Consider the following 16,166-nt stretch of genomic DNA (forward strand, 5'->3'; position numbering starts at 1 on the left):
CTCATAGACCAGACAATCCATCTACCACTGGACCAAAGACAGGAAGTTAAATCCACTGCCTGCGGTAACCAACTTAATCCTATAGGCTACTCACACAACAAACCCAACAGAAAGGAAAAAAACATGGCTTCGATTATCCATCCAATGAAAACGCATAACCATTGTGAGCCATTGGACAATGCAATTGGACACTTGGTGACATGGTGCACGGCCCAATGAATCAAGTCTTTACTTCATATTCACGGTTTAAGCCCTTGGGTTCTAATATGCCCAGAGTACATATCCAGAAAGATTCTCTTTCTTTGAGCTAAACACAAGTCAACAATACATTGTAAGCAGATTCTATTACCAGTCCCACACCATTTTGTGACGCATAATCACACAGTGATCCAATTAAGATTCCAAGTCATCGAACATGTCCAAGCCATACGCAGAGGAGGCAATAGAATTAGGAAGCTCAAAGAAAGGGAATCTTTCTGGATATATACTCTGGGCACATTGGAACCCAAAGGCTTAAACCATGAATATGAAGTACAGACTTGATTCATTGGGCCATGCATGGACATAATGGACATAATTCTAATAGGCAGGACAGGTAATAAGGAGCACAAGTTATATGCTAAAATGTGTTGTGTGACAAGACAGACACAGGAAAGGACATGATAACAGGTGTAGGGACCAACAAGGTGAGACAAGGGGTATCAGGATAGGGTCAAGTAGGTATGAATGTAGTAATGGGGCAGGCATAGAGAATTGTATGTGAATGTGAATTACAATAAATCACTAAGGAAAGGAATATGTGAGTGTGTGCCTAATGTAAACTAATATTGTACTGGCAAAATTATAGATGGAAAGGGAGAAGGGGAGGGGGGAGAGAGGAGGCTGTAATTGACTACAAGGGTATGAGTTATGAGTGATCATAGGGATAGTGTTACATAAGTGGAAATACCTATGGAGGACCGGATGTGTAAGCGCATACCTTATACAAACCTATAGAGTGCTGATGGGTGAGAGTGTGATGTTAGATATAAGACATCCTATAGTGAATAGTGAGCCGTAATCAAGTGCAACAGGGATATTTCACGTGACTATGGGAACCTGGAAGGTAAAGAAAGGGGAGAAAAAACTGTTAGCCAAGGTAATCAGACATAATGTAACCAGTTGATCAGACATGATCACCTGGTTTGAGACCCCCTGCCTTACACTATATAGATATCATGTTCATTCCCCATCTATCTTGCTCAGGAGAGCATCTCCCTCCCCCGGCACCAAGAGCAGCTCATACTGAATTGTTACATTGACTAGTAACACTGCACACAGAAATGCACCTTAATATTCCACTGTTAACCCTTTCCTCCCAGCAGTAACACACAACTCCTCACCTTGATATCATGGTGATTTATGGTCAGAATGACTTCAATGCGATCAGTGATTTCTATTCTAGCTCTGCTCACATAGATTTTATATCCACACTCAACTATAGGCCGTTCTTCATATTTTGGGGGCTTTTAGTCAGATATACTAGTTTGTGCCTGTATAGTATTGGTGTAGATGGGAGTGTAGGGCATGGGTTACATGGCACTGTGGTGGAATACTGATGGGAGGTATTGGTGCTGTGTTTGATGCTTCTACTGGGTATTTTCCTACAAATACTGGAACAGCTCACTGCTTAGAATGATCCTTCCCAGCTCTATAATATATTATATATACCCCACAATGCAGGCTCACACACACATTTGTCTCAAGTGTGTTGTAGGGACACAGATACAGTCTTGGTCATGTGACTAAAGGCTACTTTACACACTGCGATATCGGTCCCGATATCGCTAGTGTGGGTACCCGCCCCCATCTGTTGCGCGACACGGGCAAATCGCTGCCCATGCCGCACAACACCGACCAGACCCGTCACACATACTTACCTGCCCGGCGACGTCGCTGTGTCCGGCGAACCGCCTCCTTTCTAAGGGGGCGGTCCGTGCGGCGTCACAGCGACGTCACTGAGCGACCGCCCAATAGCAGCGGAGGGGCGGAGATGAGTGGCCGGAACATCCCGCCCACCTCCTTCCTTCCTCATAGCGGCTGGGAGGCAGGTAAGGAGAGGTTCCTCGTTTCTGCGGTGTCACACGGAGCGATGTGTGCTACCGCAGGAGCGACGAACTACATCGTTACTGCTGCAGTAACGATAATCGAGAATGGAGACCCATGTCACCGATGAGCGATTTTGCACGTTTTTGCAACGATGCAAAATCGCTCATCGGTATCACACGCAGCAACATCGCTAATGCGGCCGGATGTGCGTCACAAATTCCGTGACCCCAACGACTCCGCATTAGCGATGTCGCAGCGTGTAAAGCCCCCTTTAGTGGGAGTGGTGTACAGGGTCTTAGCAGTAAAGAGTATTCCATATTTCTGCCAGATACCCACAGAGATATTGAAATCTGAAAAAAGAGACTTCTGCTCATTGAAGGTAAGAACTACTCACATAGCGTTCAGCTCCACAGCAAACGAGTGCTCTAGCACTGGCATCTCAGCAGGGATATTCCCCTACTACACATGTGTGTCTAGGTCACTGTGACAGTTTACAGGACATAACTCAGGGCACCTAGACAGAAGGCAGAGGGACTACTTTCTATTTCTGGTGTAGAGCTTAGTACAATATATATATATTTATACTATTACATGGGACACATGTACCTTGTATTACCATTATTCGCTGTATATGAACCCCTTTTCTCCGGGCATTATTTGTCTATAGCATTTTTCACGAACCTGAGGCAACTGAGAACCCTTCAGTGAAGGAATTCCACTAACCCTCACAATACCTACCAGGGGCCTCCCTGCAGTAACTCAGGTAGTTGTACCCATTCTCTTTCCGCATTCTATGTGTTCTTCTTCTTTCTTCTTTTTTTTCTTTTTTCTTCTTTTTATTTCTATCATGTAGTTCAGGGGTTTATAGATATATGTCCTGCATCTCATATTTCCTTTAGTGGTGCTTCTTACCCATTCTCATATCATTTACCCTAGTATTTCATGATCCTGAGGCGACTGAGAACCCTTTAATAAAGGAATCCTTTTTCACCTGAATTGTCAAGTGATACTTACCAGTGACTATCACGTAATGTTACAGGTAGTTCCATTTTCTTCCTCTTCTTTCTCTCCTTTCTTCTTTGTCACACGGTCCATTGTGTTATAGCCCACGTGTCATGATAACACTTGTACCATCTTTTCATTTAGATTCCACCTACAATTATTTACCGATTCCAGTTCTGGAATAGGCTTTCATCATCTACTCACTAGAATTCTCAAGTTCATAAGGTACTGAGACATATACATGTTCACACCATTATAAAGAACAAAGTATAAACATTGAGGTTTTTCTCACACCCATGTTCCTGTGTTCTTTGATATGATATGTGTTCATTTCCTTCACTATATAGGATTGCAAGTTTTCCATTTGTACCTTAATGGCAATGACGCTATACAATTGAACACATATCATCCTGTTATCCATATAGGTGTGTATTTACCTGCTTGACTATTTTTGGCTGTTTGATCCAGAATGTTTCTCCAGATAGGTCATGTGGAAATTTTCTTTCCTCAGTACAAATGTTTTCACTATGGCTTTGGAAAATTTTTTTGTATGTGCATCATGGTCATTTGACCCATTGTACTCTCAAGTAGCAATATATTGTACTGTTATGTTGTACTATGTACTAATTACGTGTTTATATGGTTTTGTAACCCTTTATGATCTTAGATAACTTTATCCTTGATAAAGACCTAAAAACAAGCTCGAAACGTTGGATGAATTATCCTTTTGCACAAATAAAGAATTTTCAGCATTCTAAGAGTTCTTTTCTTACGTTATTGATCACTATAGTGTGCCAGAGCTATTTCTATTGAATTGACTCTTATTTTTTCTGACCACCTGCTATATACACAGTGAGCCAGACATATTCAATTTTCATTCAGAAGGCAGAGGGAAGCCTTAGCAGCTGAGCCTATATCTTGGCTTGTGAGCATTAGAACAGGCCGGCGATTACAGGGTAACATGAAAAATGTCCAGCTTGCATTATGACTAGAACATGACAATATCCTTTTAAGTACTAACCTATGATGCGTTCCTAAGCAGTTGATGTTATATGTTCTACATTTCATTTTCTGCATACTTTCCAAGTAGTAGAATTTGCAGAGCAAAAACAAGGAGAATGGTGCTTTTTGCAGCCGCCGCCCACTGCAATGAATCTGAATAACTCCTCCTTTTGGGCACAAGCACCTCCCCTCCCCCTTGCAGTCTTTCCAATTCATGATACAAAAAGACGGACGGACAGGACAGGACAGGACCATCTGCCTGACTTTCCGTCACTGCCACCCTTTGCCATCCTTGCCCGTAGAAAGCCCTTTCATCATCCCCAAACCCTAATCTTTTCCCTTCCCTTCCCAGCTGCGTCTCACTCCCTTTCATTAGGAAGTGAGCGCAGCCTTTTCTCCGTTCTGCACATGCGCGACGTTAAACACAAATGCGCAGGCGTGCGTTCCATTAGCCTCACTGCATTCCACTCCCATACAGGAAGTGGGCACAGCTATTACTACGGTCGCACATAAAAGAACCCACGGCCACCACTGCACATAGCTGACTCCACCACAGGACACCCACTTCTACACCAACGCAGGTAAGACAGGATCGGCACCTCTATGCTCCCGTTACAATCAGGCTCAGTCACCATGTGATAACGCTCTCAACTCTTTAGTTGCAGGCTCCCCTTGCTTCACCTCCACTGGCTGTGCTGCCATTTCCTCTCCCACCTGGAAGGTATACTTTATTCCACTATTTTCCTGTTTCTCTCTTCCCCCTTTTCCCATAACCTACTTTTATCTGCATTTGTGGGGTATCTATATGCTATTTACATCATAGTTTTATTCATTAATATGGAAGGGAAGAGTGCCCATGAGAGTGTTGAACTGCGGAGAGCAAAAGATTAAGCTGCTCCGATTTGCCACCATTGATAAGCTGTTCTCAGTAGATACACATGCTATCCAAACAGCAGCATCCACCATTGCTTCAGCCCACCCATTCAGTGACAGCTCACCAAGTCAGCCAGAGGAGTGGTGTAAGGAATTACACGTAGGCACTGACTCCACACCTTCACATCACAAGAAGGGGGTCTACAGGCTAGTGCAAGAATACGAGCAAGTCTTCAGCAAACATCCGCTAGACTTTTGAAAAATAAAAGGGGTCAAACACTACATCCCCACAAGTGCACACCCACCCATCAAAGAGAGATATAAGCCAAATCTACCTGCACATTACCAGTGTACCAAGGACATGTTGAGCAACATGAAGGAGGCTGGGGTTATCCGTGACAGTTGTAGCCTCTGGGCAGCTCCGTTGGTCCTGTTAAAGAAGAAGGACAGCACCACTCCCCTGTATTGAGGAATAGCTAGCTGCATTGACAACTGCAAATTATTTTTCTACCCTTGATCTCACTAGTCACTATTGGCAAGTGTCCGTTGCTGAGGCAGACCGGGAGAAGACCGCCTTTGCCACCCCGATGGGTCTCTGCGAGTTCAAAAGCATGCCCTTCGAGCTGTGCAATTTGCCAGGAACCTTCCAGAGGCTGATGGAATGCTGCTTGGGACACCGAAACTTTGAAACGGTACTGCTATACCTTTATGATGTTATTGTTTATTCTAACGCAAACAAGATTTTAGGGTGTATAAAAAGGGAGATTAGATCCGATGATCCCAACGTATTGTTACCCCTCTATAAATCACTTGTAAGGCCACATCTGGAATATGGGGTAAAGTCCTGAGCAGGTTGATAACCATTGGTTTGAGCATGGTAGGGTGTAGTACGCATCTTCCTGCATCGGTAAAAGCTGCAGAAGTCCTTGAAGATTTCCGCTTCAAAGGCAGTGCCTTGATCTGTGAGGACTCTCTCTGAGTAGCCATGAGGTCTGCATAAGTGTGCTTGGAAGACCTTCGCTGCAGTATGGGCCATTAGATCTTTGACTTGTACCACAACCATAAATCTCGAGTAGTTGTCTACCATCGTAAGTGCATACGTGAGCTCACCTCGATATTCTGCAACAAAACTCCCTTTTTCGATTTCAGTTTCAGCAAACACTCCTCTTCCTGTAGAAAATATTTATCATTACCTAAGACAGTCATTCTAATGCATGACAATATTAAGGCAATTTAGTTAAAACTTGTTTTAACTCACCTTTAAGGGGATTGATGTATTTCATGGTCAATCCAGGTTTGTCAGTGATGGCACTGACATAATGTATGGCGTCTTTTTCGGGCGTTATCCTTTGCCTTTTCATTGTGAAAATCCAGTTGCCTATATCAAAGCAAATTCTACTACTTGGAAAGTATGCAGAAAATGAAATGTAGAACATATAACATCAACTGCTTAGGAACGCATCATAGGTTAGTACTTAAAAGGATATTGTCATGTTCTAGTCATAATGCAAGCTGGACATTTTTCATGTTACCCTGTAATCGCCGGCCTGTTCTAATGCTCACAAGCCAAGATATAGGCTCAGCTGCTAAGGCTTCCCTCTGCCTTCTGAATGAAAATTGAATATGTCTGGCTCACTGTGTATATAGCAGGTGCTCAGAAAAAATAAGAGTCAATTCAATAGAAATAGCTCTGGCACACTATAGTGATCAATAACGTAAGAAAAGAACTCTTAGAATGCTGAAAATTCTTTATTTGTGCAAAAGGATAATTCATCCAACGTTTCGAGCTTGTTTTTAGGTCTTTATCAAGGATAAAGTTATCTAAGATCATAAAGGGTTACAAAACCATATAAACACGTAATTAGTACATAGTACAACATAACAGTACAATATATTGCTACTTGAGAGTACAATGGGTCAAATGACCATGATGCACATACAAAAAAATTTTCCAAAGCCATAGTGAAAACATTTGTACTGAGGAAAGAAAATTTCCACATGACCTATCTGGAGAAACATTCTGGATCAAACAACCAAAAATAGTCAAGCAGGTAAATACACACCTATATGGATAACAGGATGATATGTGTTCAATTGTATAGCGTCATTGCCATTAAGGTACAAATGGAAAACTTGCAATCCTATATAGTGAAGGAAATGAACACATATCATATCAAAGAACACAGGAACATGGGTGTGAGAAAAACCTCAATGTTTATACTTTGTTCTTTATAATGGTGTGAACATGTATATGTCTCAGTACCTTATGAACTTGAGAATTCTAGTGAGTAGATGATGAAAGCCTATTCCAGAACTGGAATCGGTAAATAATTGTAGGTGGAATCTAAATGAAAAGATGGTACAAGTGTTATCATGACACGTGGGCTATAACACAATGGACCGTGTGACAAAGAAGAAAGGAGAGAAAGAAGAGGAAGAAAATGGAACTACCTGTAACATTACGTGATAGTCACTGGTAAGTATCACTTGACAATTCAGGTGAAAAAGGATTCCTTTATTAAAGGGTTCTCAGTCGCCTCAGGATCATGAAATACTAGGGTAAATGATATGAGAATGGGTAAGAAGCACCACTAAAGGAAATATGAGATGCAGGACATATATCTATAAACCCCTGAACTACATGATAGAAATAAAAAGAAGAAAAAAGAAAAAAAAGAAGAAAGAAGAAGAACACATAGAATGCGGAAAGAGAATGGGTACAACTACCTGAGTTACTGCAGGGAGGCCCCTGGTAGGTATTGTGAGGGTTAGTGGAATTCCTTCACTGAAGGGTTCTCAGTTGCCTCAGGTTCGTGAAAAATGCTATAGACAAATAATGCCCGGAGAAAAGGGGTTCATATACAGCGAATAATGGTAATACAAGGTACATGTGTCCCATGTAATAGTATAAATATATATATATTGTACTAAGCTCTACACCAGAAATAGAAAGTAGTCCCTCTGCCTTCTGTCTAGGTGCCCTGAGTTATGTCCTGTAAACTGTCACAGTGACCTAGACACACATGTGTAGTAGGGGAATATCCCTGCTGAGATGCCAGTGCTAGAGCACTCGTTTGCTGTGGAGTTGAACGCTATGTGAGCAGTTCTTACCTTCAATGAGCAGAAGTCTCTTTTTTCAGATTTCAATATCTCTGTGGGTATCTGGCAGAAATATGGAATACTCTTTACTGCTAAGACCCTGTACACCACTCCCACTAAAGGGGGCTTTACACGCTGCGACATCGCTAATGCGGAGTCGTTGGGGTCACGGAATTTGTGACGCACATCCGGCCGCATTAGCGATGTTGCTGCGTGTGATACCGATGAGCGATTTTGCATCGTTGCAAAAACGTGCAAAATCGCTCATCGGTGACATGGGTCTCCATTCTCGATTATCGTTACTGCAGCAGTAACGATGTAGTTCGTCGCTCCTGCGGTAGCACACATCGCTCCGTGTGACACCGCAGAAACGAGGAACCTCTCCTTACCTGCCTCCCAGCCGCTATGAGGAAGGAAGGAGGTGGGCGGGATGTTCCGGCCACTCATCTCCGCCCCTCCGCTGCTATTGGGCGGTCGCTCAGTGACGTCGCTGTGACGCCGCACGGACCGCCCCCTTAGAAAGGAGGCGGTTCGCCGGACACAGCGACGTCGCCGGGCAGGTAAGTATGTGTGACGGGTCTGGTCGGTGTTGTGCGGCATGGGCAGCGATTTGCCCGTGTCGCGCAACAGATGGGGGCGGGTACCCACACTAGCGATATCGGGACCGATATCGCAGTGTGTAAAGTAGCCTTTAGTCACATGACCAAGACTGTATCTGTGTCCCTACAACACACTTGAGACAAATGTGTGTGTGAGCCTGCATTGTGGGGTATATATAATATATTATAGAGCTGGGAAGGATCATTCTAAGCAGTGAGCTGTTCCAGTATTTGTAGGAAAATACCCAGTAGAAGCATCAAACACAGCACCAATACCTCCCATCAGTATTCCACCACAGTGCCATGTAACCCATGCCCTACACTCCCATCTACACCAATACTATACAGGCACAAACTAGTATATCTGACTAAAAGCCCCCAAAATATGAAGAACGGCCTATAGTTGAGTGTGGATATAAAATCTATGTGAGCAGAGCTAGAATAGAAATCACTGATCGCATTGAAGTCATTCTGACCATAAATCACCATGATATCAAGGTGAGGAGTTGTGTGTTACTGCTGGGAGGAAAGGGTTAACAGTGGAATATTAAGGTGCATTTCTGTGTGCAGTGTTACTAGTCAATGTAACAATTCAGTATGAGCTGCTCTTGGTGCCGGGGGAGGGAGATGCTCTCCTGAGCAAGATAGATGGGGAATGAACATGATATCTATATAGTGTAAGGCAGGGGGTCTCAAACCAGGTGATCATGTCTGATCAACTGGTTACATTATGTCTGATTACCTTGTCTAACAGTTTTTTCTCCCCTTTCTTTACCTTCCAGGTTCCCATAGTCACGTGAAATATCCCTGTTGCACTTGATTACGGCTCACTATTCACTATAGGATGTCTTATATCTAACATCACACTCTCACCCATCAGCACTCTATAGGTTTGTATAAGGTATGCGCTTACACATCCGGTCCTCCATAGGTATTTCCACTTATGTAACACTATCCCTATGATCACTCATAACTCATACCCTTGTAGTCAATTACAGCCTCCTCTCTCCCCCCCTCCCCTTCTCCCTTTCCATCTATAATTTTGCCAGTACAATATTAGTTTACATTAGGCACACACTCACATATTCCTTTCCTTAGTGATTTATTGTAATTCACATTCACATACAATTCTCTATGCCTGCCCCATTACTACATTCATACCTACTTGACCCTATCCTGATACCCCTTGTCTCACCTTGTTGGTCCCTACACCTGTTATCATGTCCTTTCCTGTGTCTGTCTTGTCACACAACACATTTTAGCATATAACTTGTGCTCCTTATTACCTGTCCTGCCTATTAGAATTATGTCCATTATGTCCATGCATGGCCCAATGAATCAAGTCTGTACTTCATATTCATGGTTTAAGCCTTTGGGTTCCAATGTGCCCAGAGTATATATCCAGAAAGATTCCCTTTCTTTGAGCTTCCTAATTCTATTGCCTCCTCTGCGTATGGCTTGGACATGTTCGATGACTTGGAATGTTAATTGGATCACTGTGTGATTATGCGTCACAAAATGGTGTGGGACTGGTAATAGAATCTGCTTACAATGTATTGTTGACTTGTGTTTAGCTCAAAGAAAGAGAATCTTTCTGGATATGTACTCTGGGCACATTAGAACCCAAGGGCTTAAACCGTGAATATGAAGTAAAGACTTGATTCATTGGGCCGTGCACCATGTCACCAAGTGTCCAATTGCATTGTCCAATGGCTCACAATGGTTATGCGTTTTCATTGGATGGATAATCGAAGCCATGTTTTTTTCCTTTCTGTTGGGTTTGTTGTGTGAGTAGCCTATAGGATTAAGTTGGTTACCGCAGGCAGTGGATTTAACTTCCTGTCTTTGGTCCAGTGGTAGATGGATTGTCTGGTCTATGAGCTGTTATTGGTTTGAATGCAGGTGAATGCCCATGGGCTGCTTATGACTGTGTAAAATAGTATTGATTCATGATGGATTTCAGACTACATGTAGATATCTTCAGTCTTTCTATCCACATCATTTAAATGAACATTATCCATGCAGCTTGAAATCCATCCAATAAGAGAAGCAACCTTGTACAACCAATCTGATAAGGGCACAGTATATCCTAAGGGAAGGTTATGGCGGATGCAGGAAGATGCGCACTACACCCTACCATGCTCAAACCAATGGTTATCAACCTGCTCAGGACTTTACCCCATATTCCAGATGTGGCCTTACAAGTGATTTATAGAGGGTTAACAATACGTTGGGATCACCGGATCTAATCTCCCTTTTTATACACCCTAAAATCTTGTTTGCTTTAGAATAAACAATAACATCATAAAGGTATAAGATGACGCCATTATTAGCGTCACCATACCGCTACTCTGCCTTCTAAAACGGTCTCTGCTCAAAACCAAACATGATGCATTGCAGGCGGAGCGCGATGAGTTGCAGCAAGAAACAGTAGTGGGTGTGGGTGATAACACACAGCCCAGCCTCGTCTCATCACAACGTGCAGTGGAGGACTATGACGAGGAGGAGGATGAAGACATGGAGCAAATCTCCGGCCAAATTGAGGATATGACATGCACACCAGTCATATCCTTGGTTCAGCGTGGCTGGCCAGAGGACAGGGTAGATGAGGAGGAGGAGGAGGAGGAGGAGGAGGAGGACAGCATGTTCAGTCAACGTGTTGGTCAGGCTACTGAAGTCCTGGCTGTTAAGAGTCTGGCGCACATGGCTGACTTTATGGTAAGCTGCCTGTCTCGTGACCCTCGCGTTAAGAACATCTTGGCCGACAATCATTACTGGTTGGTAACACTGTTAGACCCACGCTACAAGGAGAACTTTATGTCTCTTATTCCCGAGGCGGAGAGGTCAACCAAAATGCAGCAGTTCCGGAAGGCCATAGTCACGGAAGTAGGCAAAGCATTCCCCTCACAAAACGCTAGCGGCATAGGTCAGGAATCAGTGGACAACCAAGGCGTACAGCCGAGAGAGGCACAAGTCCAATCCGCCAGAGGTAGGGGAACAGTCTTTAAGATGTGGGACAGTTTTCTCAGCCCCTCACGTACCACAGCCCCTGAGGTGCGGGGTAGTGCCACAAGAAATCCTAAGTTTGCCCAGATGCTCAAGGAGTACCTTGCAGATCGAACAACTGTACTCCGACATTCCTCTGTGCCTTACAATTATTGGGTATCCAAGGTGGACACGTGGCATGAATTGGCTCTCTACGCCTTGGAAGTCCTGGCCTGCCCTGCCGCTAGCGTTTTGTCAGAGCATGTTTTTAGTGCCGCAGGTGGAATCATTACAGATAAACGCACCCGCCTGTCAACTGAAAATGCTGACAGGCTGACTCTGATCAAGATGAACAAGGGTTGGATTGGGCCAGACTTCACCACACCACCAGCAAATGAGAGCGGAATTTAAAGTTTGTAACGGGAATTTGCCATGTACCTCCAGTCACCCATGGGTACACACTTCTGGACTTTGGATAATCGCTGGACTGCTCCTCCTTCTCCTCATGCGCCACCATGATGACCGTTACAAGAGTTAGGCCTTTGTTTCAGGTATACCCCCAGTGGTAAATTTTTTCGCCCATTCTTTGCAGAATGGACATTACAACGACAGGAGACCCGCTCCTTTGCAATGGGAACAATGTTTTGAGGCCCTCATGCACGTCTCTATGCAGGGACAATGTGGAGCCTCCCAATTTTTGGCTGCCCTGCCAAAGGGCTATACTATAATACACCCACTTCCTGACAATGGACACTTAATGTTTTGAGGCCCTCATGCACGTCTCTATCCAGGGACAACGTGGAGCCTCCCAATTTTTGGCTGCCCTGCCAAAGGGCTATACTACAAAAGACCCACTTCCTGACAATGGACACTTAATGTTTTGAGGCCCTCATGCACGTCTCTATCCAGGGACAACGTGGAGCCTCCCAATTTTTGGCTGCCCTGCCTAAGGGCTATACTATAATACACCCACTTCCTGACAATGGACACTTAATGTTTTGAGGCCCTCATGCACGTCTCTATCCAGGGACAACGTGGAGCCTCCCAATTTTTGGCTGCCCTGCCAAAGGGCTATACTACAAAAGACCCACTTCCTGACAATGGACACTTAATGTTTTGAGGCCCTCATGCACGTCTCTATCCAGGGACAACGTGGAGCCTCCCAATTTTTGGCTGCCCTGCCTAAGGGCTATACTATAATACACCCACTTCCTGACAATGGACACTTAATGTTTTGAGGCCCTCATGCACGTCTCTATCCAGGGACAACGTGGAGCCTCCCAATTTTTGGCTGCCCTGCCAAAGGGCTATACTATAATACACCCACTTCCTGACAATGGACACTTAATGTTTTGAGGCCCTCATGCACGTCTCTATCCAGGGACAACGTGGAGCCTCCCAATTTTTGGCTGCCCTGCCAAAGGGCTATACTACAAAAGACCCACTTCCTTCCAATGGGCACTTCAGGTTTACAGGCCCTCATGCACGTCTCTATCCAGGGACAACGTGGAGCCTCCCAATTTTTGGCTGCCCTGCCTAAGGGCTATACTATAATACACCCACTTCCTGACAATGGACACTTAATGTTTTGAGGCCCTCATGCATGTCTCTATCCAGGGACAACGTGGAGCCTCCCAATTTTTGGCTGCCCTGCCAAAGGGCTATACTACAAAAGACCCACTTCCTTCCAATGGGCACTTCAGGTTTACAGGCCCTCATGCACGTCTCTATCCAGGGACAACGTGGAGCCTCCCAATTTTTGGCTGCCCTGCCAAAGGGCTATACTACAAAAGACCCACTTCCTTCCAATGGGCACTTCAGGTTTACAGGCCCTCATGCACGTCTCTATCCAGGGACAACGTGGAGCCTCCCAATTTTTGGCTGCCCTGCCTAAGGGCTATACTATAATACACCCACTTCCTGACACTGGACACTTAATGTTTTGAGGCCCTCATGCACGTCTCTATCCAGGGACAACGTGGAGCCTCCCAATTTTTGGCTGCCCTGCCTAAGGGCTATACTACAATAGACCCACTTCCTTACAATGGGCACTTCAGGTTTACAGGCCATCATGCACGTCTGTATGCAGGGGCATTGGTGAACCTCACAATTTTGGACTGCCCTGGCAAAGGAAAATACTACAAAGACTCAGTTCCTCAAAATGGGCACATTAGACTCAGAGGCCTTTATGCACGTCTCTTCTCAGGGACATCGGAGTGCCACACAATGTTTTACGTAAAATCTTTCATGTATTGATCTCAAAAAGTAACATACATTAGCTCTATCTCACTATTGGGTATGTGCCCTTAACATTTCCGCTATGAAAAATCATTTTGGTGTCATTTTGGAAGGTTTTCTGGTGAGTCCGTAAAAATGGCGTAAAACGTGGACAAAATTATTCACAGCTGTGACTTTTGAGTGATAAATGCTTCAAGGGGTCTTCCCCATGCTGTTGCCATGTCATTTGAGCACTCTTCGGAGACTTTTGTGCCATTTTTAGGGTTTCTACATGCTGCCGGTGGTCATTTCACAAAAATACTCGGGTCTCCCATAGGATAACATTGGGCTCGGTGCTCGGGCCGAGTACACGAGTATCTTGGGAGGCTCGGCCCGAGCTTCGAGCACCCGAGCTTTTTAGTACTCGCTCATCACTACTAAGTGAGTTACTGCAGGGAGGCCCCTGGTTGGTATTGTGAGGGTTAGTGGAATTCCTTCACTGAAGGGTTCTCAGTTGCCTCAGGTTCGTGAAAAATAGGTGCCCTGAGTTATGTCCTGTAAACTGTCACAGCGACCCAGACACACATGTGTAGTAGGGGAATATCCCTGCTGAGATGCCAGTGCTAGAGCACTCGTTTGCTGTGGAGTTGAACGCTATGTGAGCAGTTCTTACCTTCAATGAGCAGAAGTCTCTTTTTTCAGATTTCAATATCTCTGTGGGTATCTGGCAGAAATATGGAATACTCTTTACTGCTAAGACCCTGTACACCACTCCCACTAAAGGGGGCTTTACACGCTGCGACATCGCTAATGCGGAGTCGTTGGGGTCACGGAATTTGTGACGCACATCCGGCCGCATTAGCGATGTTGCTGCGTGTGACACCGATGAGCGATTTTGCATCGTTGCAAAAACGTGCAAAATCGCTCATCGGTGACATGGGACTCCATTCTCGATTATCGTTACTGCAGCAGTAACGATGTAGTTCGTCGCTCCTGCGGCAGCACACATCGCTCCGTGTGACACCGCAGAAACGAGGAACCTCTCCTTACCTGCCTCCCAGCCGCTATGAGGAAGGAAGGAGGTGGGCGGGATGTTCCGGCCACTCATCTCCGCCCCTTCGCTGCTATTGGGCGGTCGCTCAGTGACGTCGCTGTGACGCCGCACGGACCGCCCCCTTAGAAAGGAGGCGGTTCGCCGGTCACAGCGACGTCGCCGGGCAGGTAAGTATGTGTGACGGGTCTGGTCGGTGTTGTGCAGCATGGGCAGCGATTTGCCCGTGTCGCGCAACAGATGGGGGCGGGTATCCACACTAGCGATATCGGGACCGATATCGCAGTGTGTAAAGTAGCCTTTAATAAACTGTGTAAAGGATTTTAAGTAAAAATCCACAATAAACCAGCGCTAGATGGGTTTTTATAATTTTATTAATAGACCACAAATAAAAAAATTTTTGCTATCCTTGTTTCAAGACAGAGTATTTGATAATATACAATACACTGATTATTACTAAAACCAAGGACCACATAAAACAAGGACCACATAAAATAAAAAATGAAAGTAATGAGAATAAAATTCTTTTGTATAACCAATTAACTTCGAGGTGATACAATATTCACATTGATTTAGTTTTACCAGTCTAATGTAATGCCCCGGCCGGTGGCATATATTTTGTTTGGTTAATAATTTAGACTTATACAATGAAAGATGTACTATACCACCCCTGGCTAACTTACAAGTTTTAAGTTGTACAATATAAGTTTGCGACGTTATATTCGCCCCCAGGGCCTGGGGGAATAAACCTCACAACAACTTGACCGCAAAAAACACCCCGGATTTCTCCGTTGATTAGGCTGGAACCGCTATGTACAGGATTGACCTGTTAGACTTCCAGAGCGGACGTTTTGAGGCCAGTGGCCGCGACTAGTGCTGGCTCTGGGGGAGATGTATGGTTACCGACATCCCTCTTTACAGAGCCTTTATAACACTTCACAAGGCCACAAACCAGCCGGTCCCGTATTCTCCCAAATGTACTTTCGAAATCAAGCAGTACGAAGCCACTGAAAGCACCAAGATGTTGGCTGCGGACAACAATAAGATCAGCGGTAACTACTCAGCCTCTCCAGCGGGCAGTCCAGACCGTATCCAGTGTCAGCTGACTGATTCCACACAGGAGGAAGTTGCTTGGCAGGTTAGCACCACACAAGGCTCCGATCCGCTTCCAAACGAGCAATGCAGAACCGCTGGAGGTACCAATGTATCCTGGTTGCAGACAAAGGAAATGTCAGCGGTAACCTCTCAAC

This window comes from Anomaloglossus baeobatrachus, unplaced genomic scaffold, assembly GCF_048569485.1.
Source record: "Anomaloglossus baeobatrachus isolate aAnoBae1 unplaced genomic scaffold, aAnoBae1.hap1 Scaffold_245, whole genome shotgun sequence".
NCBI lineage: Eukaryota > Metazoa > Chordata > Amphibia > Anura > Aromobatidae > Anomaloglossus > Anomaloglossus baeobatrachus.